Raw genomic sequence first — 12,754 nt, forward strand, 5'->3', positions numbered from 1 at the left:
GAGACTGGCTACAGCAAAGGAGTCGACTTGAGTACTGCTCAAGTTTCTATTGATTAGTGAATTTTGGTGGGGAAGAGTCAACAATTAACAATTTTCTTTTTCTTTCCAACATATTGAAGAAAAGAAAGACGTGTGATCTGTTATTTAGTAGTGCAGTTAGTACACGGCCCTTGAACGTTTAAGCCACAGTCACTTAATAGTTCTGTGATTTAATGAGGCACCTGCATTGGCTTCAGCATCAGATCAAGTTGGTTGATGATCCTGGGGCTTCCCAGATCCCTTACCCTCAGGTGTTTAGTTCCAGGAGCTGGAAATGACTCTGGCAGGTGCTTTAGGAGGAGGGCCATTGTCCTCTGAAGTCTGACCCAACCCCACCGCCAACCCCTGCCATCCGGTAAGAAATAGGGAGTAGGACTGGAATTGGGGCTTTAATTTTAAAAGAGTTGCTCAGAGGGCTTCCTAGGTGGCGCAGTGGTTAAGAATCCGCCTGCCGATGCAGGGGACACGGGTTCGATCCCTACTCCAGGAAGATCCCACATGCCACGGAGCAACTAAGCCCGTGTGCCAAAAAAACAAAAAACAAACAAACAAACAAAAAAAGAGTTGCTCAGATACTTCAACATCCATAAAATATGCATAAAGCATCTATTAGAAGTGGGAATTTGGTTACACCATGAGAAATCGCCATTTTCATGGGTTAGGGTTAGGACCAGTTATTGGCAATTTCACAGGTTGCAGCCTAAATACAGCTGTCCAGAGGACAGAGCACAGAGCAAAGCAGCGGTGGGGGTAATGCTTACAGTAGGGAAAGTATGCCTTGGGCGTTGTTACATGTACGTTGTGGCGTTGCCACGGAGAGCAGGTAGCAGAATCAACTTTCAGTGACGGGACAGAGGCGGGGACAGATGGGGGCATTTCAAGAGCCCTCCAAGAAGGGCTGGCCAAGGTGTGCATGGACTAGGAAAGATGTAAGGACACATTACAGTGTTAGATAAGGTTAGTTGTAAGGCAATAGCCCTCAAGTAAAACTCCAAGTGAAACATTATAGAATTTTGAATATTTTATAATGGCATTTATCTCCAGGAGGAAGGAAAATGCTATGGCTGATGGAAAGACCACATAGAGTTAGCTACAACGTCAATAACTTCACACGGCACCCAAGTGTCTTACAGAATTAATTCAGGGTTTACAAAATGGAGATCACGGTCCCTCTGATTTAGAACTTTTACCATTTATAGATTAGAATGTAGTGATTGTTCAGGTGTAATGAACAGAACAGGAGGAAGCTGAAATCAATCTTTCTAACAAGATTCACTCGTGCTGCTTCCAAGCTTCTGTTTTTCATCGAGTAGATGTTTGGGGTTAGTCTCTTCCCCAGATGAATTAATTCACCATTTTCCGGTTTAAAATATTTCCTTTCCTGCTCGCTCCACTTTCTGATCTCTGATGTTCTGTTTTTCGTTCTTTGTCTGTTGCTACTAAGACTGTCCACCTAAAATAACCCCTCTAACACAAATTCACACATACTTCTCCCCAAATCCGGAAGCTTCTCTTCTGTAGGAAGGCCACACAGCAAAGGGATTAAAAATAAAAACTAACAACAACAACAAAAATTGACTTTGGAGTCAACATCCCTGGTTCTGGTTCTCGCTACTGTGTGACAAGATTTTGTAGAAAACACTTGATCTCCCTGAGCCAAAATTTTTCACTTATCAAAGAAAGATAATTTTTAAAAATCTAAATAATAGAGTTTTATGAACAGTAATTGTGACAGTGTCTATATTCACTTCACAGAAAACTTGGCATGTATTGGGCTTATTAAACAGCAATCATCATTTTCCTAAGTATCATATGCCACTCTTCTTATGATTTTCCTGGATAATATAATAATAATTACCTTTATCCAGCATATACTCTTGGGCTAGACACTACTCTGCAAATTTTGTATGTATCATCTCATTATTTTAAATCCCTTCAAGGCTGATTTTATTGCTACCAGTTTTGCAAATGAAGCAGTATAGTGCAGTTTCTACAGTAATTTTCAGAGCCAGACAGACTTGGGTTCCCTTACAGACTCTAAAATTTACAGATTATGAGACCTTAGGTAAGTTGTCTAATCTCTCTGGCTCTTGGTCTCCTCACTTGAAAAATGGGTATACTCATCGCAAGTTTATTTGGACTTTGTGGGAACTGAATGTGATATTATATGTAAATTACAAAGCACAGCTCGAAATGTGTAATAAACATCATCAAATCTTAGCCACATTTTTAGACTTTCACAAGGAAACTGAGTCTCCAAGAGAATAAGTAATTTGCCCCAAGTAGCAGAGCATGTAAATGTCCAAGGGCAGGTACAAGTCTGTGTTCTTTCCAGCATATCACCAGCTGAGGTCAGTAAACTTGACCCCTGTCACTGTAAACACCAAAAAGCTTTTCTACTTGCCTTTACTGTTGAATACAAGTTGGTTAATAGATGGTGGTCATTCAGCCCCCATATTCACTTAATTTATCAGCTGCCTATTTTGCTCCTAAGGGTGGTTACTTATGCCTTACAAAGTCATCTAACTTAACTCCAGGCCTCTGCAATAAGAAGCTGGATGAGAGACAAGGGATACTCTAGCCACAGAGATAAATACATGAGGCCAGCAATTGGCCGACCTCCCACGAAGCCTAGCATCTTAGTAAAAGTGACATGAGCATGCCGTGAGAAGCAAGAGCTCTTCTGCTTATCATCTTCCAAACAGGACTTTCTACCTATTACTGTTTTTACACATTAACTGAAATAAAGGCAGGTCTATGTTAACAGATCTATGTTCGTATTATCATTAGTTATTGATTTCAAATGCGTATGTCTGTGAGACAGGTTATGTGGTAAACAGCAAAGTATCCTCAAAGGTGAACTTGAGGTTAAAAGCTACTGTGCCTAATAAAATTAGAAGGAAGAGCTTGTCATAAATAAACCCCGTCATCTGTAGAGGGAACTACCTGCCCTAAGTGATCATTTGTATCCCTGCAAGTCAACTAGAAGATGTTGCTTTTCATTGAAGAAAATGTACATTGGACCCCGTTTGAAGAATAGTGCAGTCTTAGAGGATGAAGAGTGAGGATAATCTAGGTACCAGTTACCGTGCTAGAATTTTCCTATATCCTTTTTTCATGAAATGTCCACCACAATTTGAGAAGAGCTCTATTGCACAGGTGAGAAAATGGAAGTGCAAGAAAGCTACATAATTTGCCCAAGAGCACAGAGCTGAAATTTAAATCAAGGCCCGGCTCCAAATTCGATAACCTTTCAATAGAAAAGAAAGAACTTGAATGTCTCCAAAACTGTCCAGAGAAAAGTACAGTCTCCTTGGTGGATTCCACTTCCCTTAGAAGGTAACTCTCTGTAGCAAAATTGGAGTTTTCAAGCTATCATTGCCTGCAAGTCACTAACCAGCGGGGCCACCAATGGCTCAGATTCCCGGAGCGTCAAGTAACCTCTGCTCTGACGTGGGTCCTCCACGTGCTTCTGCAGAGGAAGGTGCCCATCCGCTCAGCGCCTTGGCTTTCAAGGTGAGTTAGTAAGCGGTCGTTCTCATTCATCCCCCGGCTTTGTGCTACCTTGATCACCGAGGGTCATTCTCCAGACTCTGTGGGTCCTGGTGGAAGAACATTTATATTTTAGGGCAAGACAAGAAAAATTAAACATAAAATTCTCTCTCTGTGTTTGTGCCATGAGCCTCTGCATTACACCTTAACCAGGGCTCCTCAAAGATGGGAAGACCTGCTCAACTGTATAGATCCTTTTTTTTTTCTTTCTTCTGATGCTAGCAATGTAACTTCTTAAAAGAATAGTGTTCTTTGCCAGCCCTGGAGGGAGTCGTGGTGCCTCGCTGTTCACTTTGCACGTGTTGACTTGGCCTGTGAATCCTGGGTGAAGTTTACGTAAAATATCAGTAGGTCATTTTGATGTAGGTCCTTTGTCTCAAAAATGTATATGACTGTGTGCTCAACTTATAACAGGTGGAACAGTACTGGGTTTTCTGAGAATCTGCTTCCTGGGTTATAATCCTCAGTTTGGCTCAAGTAAAATTCCCTTTTTTCTTCTTAACTTGTTAGTTAATTGAATTTTCATCAACAGCCCCCTCCCCCCTGCCCCCCAGTCACCACCTAATAACAGAGTTTCCCAGCCTGTGCGAGCTTCTCTATGGCAGCCTGGTCATCATCACAGCCAATTTCAGTGGTGATAACGGGGAAATACAGCCTATCTGTCTAGGTCCATCTCTGTAAGACATGATGCCAAGTTAGTGTAAAGTCAGATCCTCTAATGCTTAAGCAACACTTACACTTTCAACAGTTCAGTAAAGTCAACTAATATCTATCAAGCACCTCTGGGCCCATACATCATACGAAATGCAAAGGGCTGTTTAGACTTTCATTTGAAGAGTGAATCTCTGCCCTTATGGAGACCACAGTCTAGTAGAGGAGCTCATAAGTTCTCATCACAAGATCACAAATCACCTGAAGGAATCCAGGGAGGTCAGTTGTGCTGTAGAACAGAATAGAGGGACGTCCAGTTCAATAGCTCCAATGTAACCCAAGGACGCCACGGGGAGCAAGCGTAAAACCCAGTGTCGGGGGAAGGGGCATGCCGCTCTGCTCCTGCCAGGTGGAGGTAGAAGTCCGGGCTCCCCACAGTGTCTGCTGGGGGAGGGACCCCTTGTTACTGCTGGCGGGGAGTGGGGTGTCCAGCTCTTGCCCTGGGCCTGTGCTGACACCACCCTGGCGCCCTGACATCCCAATGTCCCAGGTCCCAGCCAGTATGCCTTCTCCCCGCCTTTCTCAGTCTTCTCTTGCTCACTTGATGGGTGACAACCAGTGTTTTCAGCCCACCAAGCAGGAAGAATAGAATAAAGCACTGCTACTCCACCTCCCGTACACCAGGTGTCAATCCAGAAGCCAGCCTGCCCCCTGGGGACTCTTCTCGGGCAGGGCTGAAGGTTGTGTCAAGGTGATGTCTCCCCTGCAGGCAAGGCCACCCCTTGGGTCCTTCCCTCCCCTACCGCTATCTGGACCCTCGGTCTCATGGCCAAACCACATACCGTGATGACCCAGTTCCTGGCACGGTGGAAGGGCTGGGAATTGGATGAGAAAACAGCCATTCGTCTTAGCATTTACTTCTGTTCTCTGCAACTGCCAGGATAAAAAGCCATATGCTGTCCTATATTCCTGGCTAATAACCAGCAAGGAGGAAATGAGCACATTAATGAATTATCCCGTTGATGTTCTTCAATGTGCAAATCCAAGTGTTATTTTAAGTAATTTCCCTGCCAAAGTAATCATTTCCCACCACTGGTCTCTCATTTTGAAAATAACCTTAGAGATTATCTTCTTCATATTACACGTACATCTTTACATTGTAAATCTTCTTTCAGCCTACAAAGTTTAATTTTGCAGTGGCCACTGGCTTACAGGAATCAATGCAGCATCATCTAGATAAAAAATATAGTCGCTCACCTGTATGCAGTGAAAACAGAAAAGCAGTTACTACCATAGTCTGTTTGGAGCGTCAATGTCTTTTTAAATACATCAAATAACAGTTGTGACATGAAGTTAAAGCATGTTCAGATATATTGCTAAAAAGACTATCTTTGTAGTAGAAGTCAACGCTAACTCCTCACAAACATGATAAAATAGAACAAAACATCCTCATGAATGAGAAAATGTAAAAAATCAGAAGCTGAACAGAAAACTTGGATTTACTCTATTCTTCAGCATCTTCAGATTTTGTCTATTCATCTTCTACATGACATGGAAAATTACCCATTCAGGTTCATTTTCCTCACACTCCTGAGTTATGCCATCTTTGTTATTATATGTTGTCAACGTGCAAAACCTTGGGAACCTGCTGGTTGCTGGAGACGCCTAAGCCGTTCTCCTGCCTTCCTTCCCATTGAACTTCAAGACCTCACTGTACAAAGTAGGAAGTGCTGTGAACTCGAGCCGTCGGGGACAGGCAGACGCCAGCCATAGAGAAACAGGCAGGTTACGTTTGAGGTCTTTTCATCTCTTGTGAAAGCTTAACAAGAGCCATGTGTCTAATTTTGAGTCTTACAGCTGTGCGAAGAGGATCCAAAAATGAAAAGCTTTCCACTTCTTACCCCACGCTAAAAGCAGCAAATAAACAAAAATCTGTCATGGCCTCTGACTGGCTTACAAATTCCAATGCCTTTTCTTATTCTTCACCGCGTTTCCTGACGCAGCCTCACGACCTGCCCACCTGGCCCACAGGAAGCCTAAGAAGCCGGCGAGCCAGCCCATCTGTGCCTGTGCCCGTGTCACGCCATCCACGGGCCACCATCATTCACCGCCATCTGCTTGAAGTCATTTTTTTCAGGAACATAAACAAAGCATTTTCTCTAAGTCGGGCACCATGTTAAGCGAAGAAGAGAAAAATCAGTAAAAGTCACCCTGGAACCGCGTGCCTTTGCGCATGCTCATTGAGTCTGGAATGTCCTCCACCCCTGCCCAAACGCCACCCCTCCCCAGAAGTTCTGTTCCTTCCATGCAAAACTCACTGCGATGTCCCGTGTTATTTTCATGCACAAAGGAGCTGAAACTGCCCACAAACCCACACACACTCTTACGATGCTGTAAAATAGCATCCTGTGTATGCCACCCCTCCCCCCTCACACCTGCACTCCCCACCCTCCACCACAGAGCTCAAGGGTTTTTTTAGGAAGAGAGAGTTTATGTCCTACAGCAGGCGGCAGAGTGGAGCTCCAAACCCCAAACTCTTAGACTGTCCTCTTTCTGGACAAACAGAATCACCAAGTTTTATCCCTGGGAAAGGATGAGGGGATGAACATTTCTTGAGGCCCGTATCTCAGTTAATCCTTTCAGCAATCCTAATAGATACTATTATCTCCATTTTTTTACTTTCATTTTCGTTGTGATCAAACACACGTAACACAAAATTTACCATTTTCACCGTTTTTAAGTGCAGTGGCATTAAGTCCATACACATTTTTGTGCACCCATCAACAGCATCCCACTCCAGAGCCTTTGCCTTGACACTGAGTACCAATTAAACACTGACTCCCCTCCCCTCCCCTCCTCTCCTCCTCCCCCAGCCCCTGCTGACCAGGATTCCACCTTCTGTCTCTAGGGATGGACGGTTCTGGGTCCCTCGGATGAGAGGCATCATAGAACATGTGTCCTTTCGTGAGTTTCTTATTTCACTCAGCGCAGCGTCTCTAAGGTTCATCCACAGTGTAGCTGGTGTCACGTTTCCTTCCTTCGTAATGTGAAACGATGTTCCCTTGTGTGGATGGACCACATTCAGTTTATCCACTCCTCCCTCTGTGGACCTTTTCATCGCTTCCACGTCTTGGCTACTGTGAATAATGCTGCGACAAACATGGGTGTGCTAGTCTCCCCACTTAACATTTTTTTAAAAAATGAGGTTTTCTTATCGCAGTACTGGGGACAGAATTCAAACTGAGGGGAGTCAGACTCGAAAATACACATGTGGCTCTCACTCAGGCTGCCTCTCCTGCATTTATGCAAAGAAATTTATCAACACTGTCCTCACCAGGCTGCAGAGGAACAAAGAGATGCCAGTGTCCCCTGCAAGGCAGAAGCTGGACTGGTTGTTACCAGGGGATGGGGGGGAGAGGCTGTTGAATGTGCATCAAGTTACAGGTACACAAGATGAGTAAGTTCCAGAGATTGGCTGCACCTCACAGAGTCTGTGGTTAACTATATGGTATTGTGCCCTTAAAATGTGTTAAAAGGGCAGATCTCATGGTCAGAGTTCTTACCACACACACACACACCACAAAAGGACACAAGGAAACTTTTGGAGGTGATGGGTATGTTTATTTCTCTGACCGTGGTGATGGTCACACAGTGTACACGTATGTCCACACTCACCAAATTATACACATTAACGATGTGCTGGGTTGCTGTATGCCCATTATACCTCACTAAAGCTGAGGGGAAAACAAAGGGAAGAGCATGGACAGTGAGACATCTTTTTGCTGAGATGCTGGGCTGGGGAAGAAATGAAGGTCATTGACCCTGAGAAAGTCTGAAGTTCATAAACAGGGAGGCTCCAGACTCCTGAGCCCAGAGCCTGGAGTGAAATGGGAGCCTGTGCATGGGGTGAGACAGAAAGACAAAAACTTTATCAGCGATGAAAACTGTATAAACATTGTTCTACAAGCAAAGTATTCATACCGCCACATTTTATTCTTCTCTCTGAAATATGTCCTAGTCAGGGTACTTTGTGCTCAGAAGAGAAAGACCTTGATAAGCATAATCAGAAGAAAGAAAAGCTAAAATCCATTGTTGTATGGGGAAAAAAATAAAATGGGATGGAGAGAAGGAAAAATGATATTTATATGTAAACCAAACAATAATAAAATTACACTATGAGTAAAATAGTCTGTGCATAGAAATTTTTAAAAGTAATGCCAAGTGGTTGTTTTATATCCTCCCAAACAATATCCTTAAGAGAGTGCTTTCTTAGGGATTCATTCTGGCTAAAATTTTGAAAACAGAGTTTATTTTATTTTTTTAGAACTTCTTTTTTAATTAATTAATTAATTAATTAATTGGCTGCATTGGGTCTTCGTGGCTGCGCACAGGCTTTCTCTAGTTGTGAAGAGCAGGGGCTGCTCTTCGTTGCAGGCTTCTTATGACAGTGACTTCTCTTGTGGAGTATGGGCTCTAGGTGCATGGGCTTCAGTAGTTGTGGCACATAGGCTCAGTAGTTGTGGCTCTCGGGCTCTAGAGCACAGGTTCAGTAGTTATGACGCATGGGCTTAGTTGTTCATGGCATGTGGAATCTTCCTGGACCAGGGCTCGAACCTGTGTCCCCTGCGTTGGCAAACAGATTCTTAACCACTGCACCACTAGGGAAGTCCCTGAAAACAGAGTTTAAAACACAGAGAAAATTAGTTTTATCCTTTTATTCATGATAAAAAACACAGACTGAATAATAATACCTTCTCATTAATATACGAATTTTTAAAAAAGTAAACCCGTTGCCTCCGTTTGAACTCTAGATGCGTCACTCACTGACTGACAGCAGAGGAGGAGGAAGTGCTTCCGTCTGCCCTCACTCTTAATCTGCCACCATCTTCGTTTTGAGGGGCATTCATTGAGGACCTTCTGCACCAAGCTGCATCACACATGACTTGGAGGACACATTGCAGCTCACAATATCATGCCCGATGGTCTGCTCACTTTTCCTTCCTTGCAGTGGAAGTGAGTTACCTACCACACTGTAATCAAAATACTGAAAAAATGGGAATCTTAGAAAAAGGCAGTAACTCTATGTATGAGAGAGCTTGGCCTAAAGACATTCACAAGTTAAGTGAAGTTAAAAATAACTTTAGATCTCTCTGCGAAGGCTGGAAACACAATGATTTAAGGGTAACTGATATGGTCAACATGAATGTTTCTTGTTATACAAAGGTGACAAGTGAGCAGCCTTAAGCTGGATGGACTCACCCTGTGTGTCCAGGAGGAAAACTAGAATTCTCCCATGTCAACAACTTTCAGTAAAGAGAGCAAGAGCTACTTTGCAATGTCCCTTCTTTACCTGTGAACCTCTGATATAAAAGTTGGAAAAGAAGTTATTAATTAGTGGCCAGTGGCTGGATCAAAGCTCAGTCAAGTTAAATTAGAGATTTTACAAAATTTACAAGTTCACAAAATTTTATATCAGCCCTGTTCTGGAACACCTAAGTTTTGTGCTTTGTTCAAGTCTTCTACCAGAGCCGGATCTCTTGGGAAGCCAAGCGACTCTGAGGCAGATGCAGCAGAATCAAAGAAACTAACATTTGCTGAGAGTCTTCTGTGGGCCAAACTGTCTCCATCTTCACGCCGTAATTCCCAATAAAGAGAAGATCCTTCTGCATTGATAATGTCACTCGCACTCGGAAAAGTTGAGTAACTTGGCTGAGATCCACAGAGTTCCACTAACGGTAAACGGCAGAGAAGAATTTGACCTAGAAAAGCTGCTTGCCCGCTGCACTGTCCGCACTGGGAACAAAGGCATCCCATGGTGGCCCTTCCCCACGTGTCATGAAAGCAAAAGAAACTCCTGAGAAGTAAATGAGTCCAGGAATATCATCAAGGCCACTGAGGAGAGATCACCACTTTACACGTCTCCTGATGTATGTGTTTATGGAAATGGCGATAAACAAGCTTGATTTACATCGAATCTTCAGTATGAGTTTCCCTTGACTTTGCATAATGAATTTTAACCTTCAACTGTGGGTGCCTGACATTTAGACACGAAAGTCAAAGCAGTGGAGTAAAGCGTGCCTTAAGGAAAGGGAAAATCAAAAAATAGGCCCTTGCCAGCCTCCTGGAAGATTTGAAGACAAAAGAGCAGGAGTTCTTTGGCTCCTGGAGGGGTGATACGAGAAAGCAAGTCAGAGATTGTGGCAAAAGGAAGCAACTGGGTAATTTCCAGGGTTTCTTTCCACTCAACAACCTATGATTCTATTGTATCAAAGGGGAAAATAGAGCGTAAGGGGCCCTTTGTAGTGAGATTTCAATAAGCCCCCCACGCCTGTATTTCCTTCCTGAGCTCAGAAGCCAAGTTGAAACTCTGAGTCCTTCACTCAGAATAATGAGCTGTGCTGGCTCTTTGCCCAAGGAACCCAATCTTCCAGAACCCAAGGCACTTCCTGAGACCTCAAGAATGAGAAAGTCGATTGAGGGGACGGCTCTCTCCAAAGGAAGAGAACACGTTAGCCCCTTTAGATTCAGAATCAGCTGTATTTATTGAGCATTTTTTAAAAGTCAGATTCTTACAAATGTTCTGATAATAATTCTGAATGATGAGTACTCCCTATTTTTTCTTTTTAAATCATCTACATTGAGGTATAATTAATATAACCAATAAAATGCATCCATTTTTTTTAAGTTTTCCCATTCCTATTTTATTTTATTACTTAACATTTATATTTGACTGCGTTGGGTCTTCGTTGCTGCGCACGGGCTTTAGCTGCAGTGAGCAGCGGCTACTCTTCATTCTGGTGCGCGGGCTTCTCAATGCAGTGGCTTCTCATGTTGTGGAGCATGGGCTCTAGGCGCACGGGCTTCAGTAGTTGTGGCACACGGGCTTAGTTGCTCCACGGTATGTGGGATCCTCCCAGACCAGGGATGGAACCCGTGTCCCCTGCATTGGTAGGTGGATTCTCAACCACTGCACCACGAGGGAAGCCCCACAATGCATCCATTTTAAGTGTCCAGTTTGATGTGTCTTGATAGACATGACTACCAACACAGGAAGACATGGAATATGTCCACCAACCCATAAAGTTGTCTCCATGCCAGCCCCAGGCGACCACAGACATGCTTTCTGTCCCTATTTCTACCTTTTCTAGACTTTCATATAAATGAAACTACATGTAATAATGTTTTCAAGATTCACCCATGTCAATACATTTATCAGGACTTCATTTCTTTTTATTGCTGAGTAGTAGTTCAATGTACACGTTATATGGATACACTGTAGCTTATTTACACATCCATCTGTTGGTAGACATTTGGGTTGTTTCCACTTTGGTGCTGTAATGAAGTAACATGTTAAAAACATTCATGAACAAGTCCTTGGATTAACACAGGTTTTGATATCTCTTGGGTAAACACCTAGGAATGAAATTTCTTAATTTTTGAAGAAACTGTTTTCCAAAGTAGCCGTGCCATTTTGCACTCCTACCAGATGTGGTTAAGAGTTCTAATTGCTCTACAGCCTCATCAATATTTAGCATTGTTAGTCTTTTATTTTAGCCATCACCCTGGGGTTGAAATGGGATCACACTGTGGTTCTAGTTTTCATTTTCCTGATGATTGATGATGTTAAGCATCTTTTCATTGGCCAATTTTTTATCTTGTATTCAAATTTGTGGCCCATATCACTTCATTGGGTTATCGTCTTACTAAAGAATTTTAAGGAATTTGAATATCTGTGTCAGATACATATATTATGAGTGTTTTCTCTCAGCCTGTGACTTGCCTTTTTATTTTCTTGTGTCTTTTAAAGAGCACAAGTTTTAAATTTGGATGAAGCACAATTTATCATTGTTTACATAGTTTCTGATTTTTGTATCTTATCTAAGAAAACTTTGCCTTCTCTAAGATCACTAAGATTTTCATTAATTTTTTTTTCTAAATGTTTCATAGTTTTCATGTTTACATGTAGGTCTATGATGTATTTTGAGTTCATTTTTGTGTATGATGTGAGGCAGGGATTGGGTTAATTTTCCCAAATGGGTACGCAGTTGCTCCAGAAGCTTTTGCTTTCAGGACTGTCTTTTCCCCCCATCACATTATCTTGATCTCTTTGTTGAAAATTCATTGATCACCTATCTGTAGATTGGCATTTTCTTCTTGACAACAAAGAAACCATCGGGAAATAAAATGACTTACCCTGGGTCACACTATATTCCTCTTACTTGTAAATTTGTTTATATTCCCAATCTTTTGGAAAGTTTTGAAGCAGCTTATTGAAATGCTTGCAGCATAAAAACCAAAAACTACTAAGCAGAGTTAAGATCCAACCCAAGTGTTTTCATTTCAAATTCTGTGCTTTTTTTTTCCCCTAGACTGCCATGCTATGCAGGCTACAGACTTATTCAGTCTGTGAATAAGTCCCCACCACTTCACAACATTATTCCAAGGGCTGAGGATGGAATTGTGAAGAGAGCAGAGACTTTTGCCCTTAAGGAGCATACATTCTACTAGAAGA

Source organism: Hippopotamus amphibius, chromosome 10 (assembly GCF_030028045.1).
Source record: "Hippopotamus amphibius kiboko isolate mHipAmp2 chromosome 10, mHipAmp2.hap2, whole genome shotgun sequence".
Lineage (NCBI taxonomy): Eukaryota > Metazoa > Chordata > Mammalia > Artiodactyla > Hippopotamidae > Hippopotamus > Hippopotamus amphibius.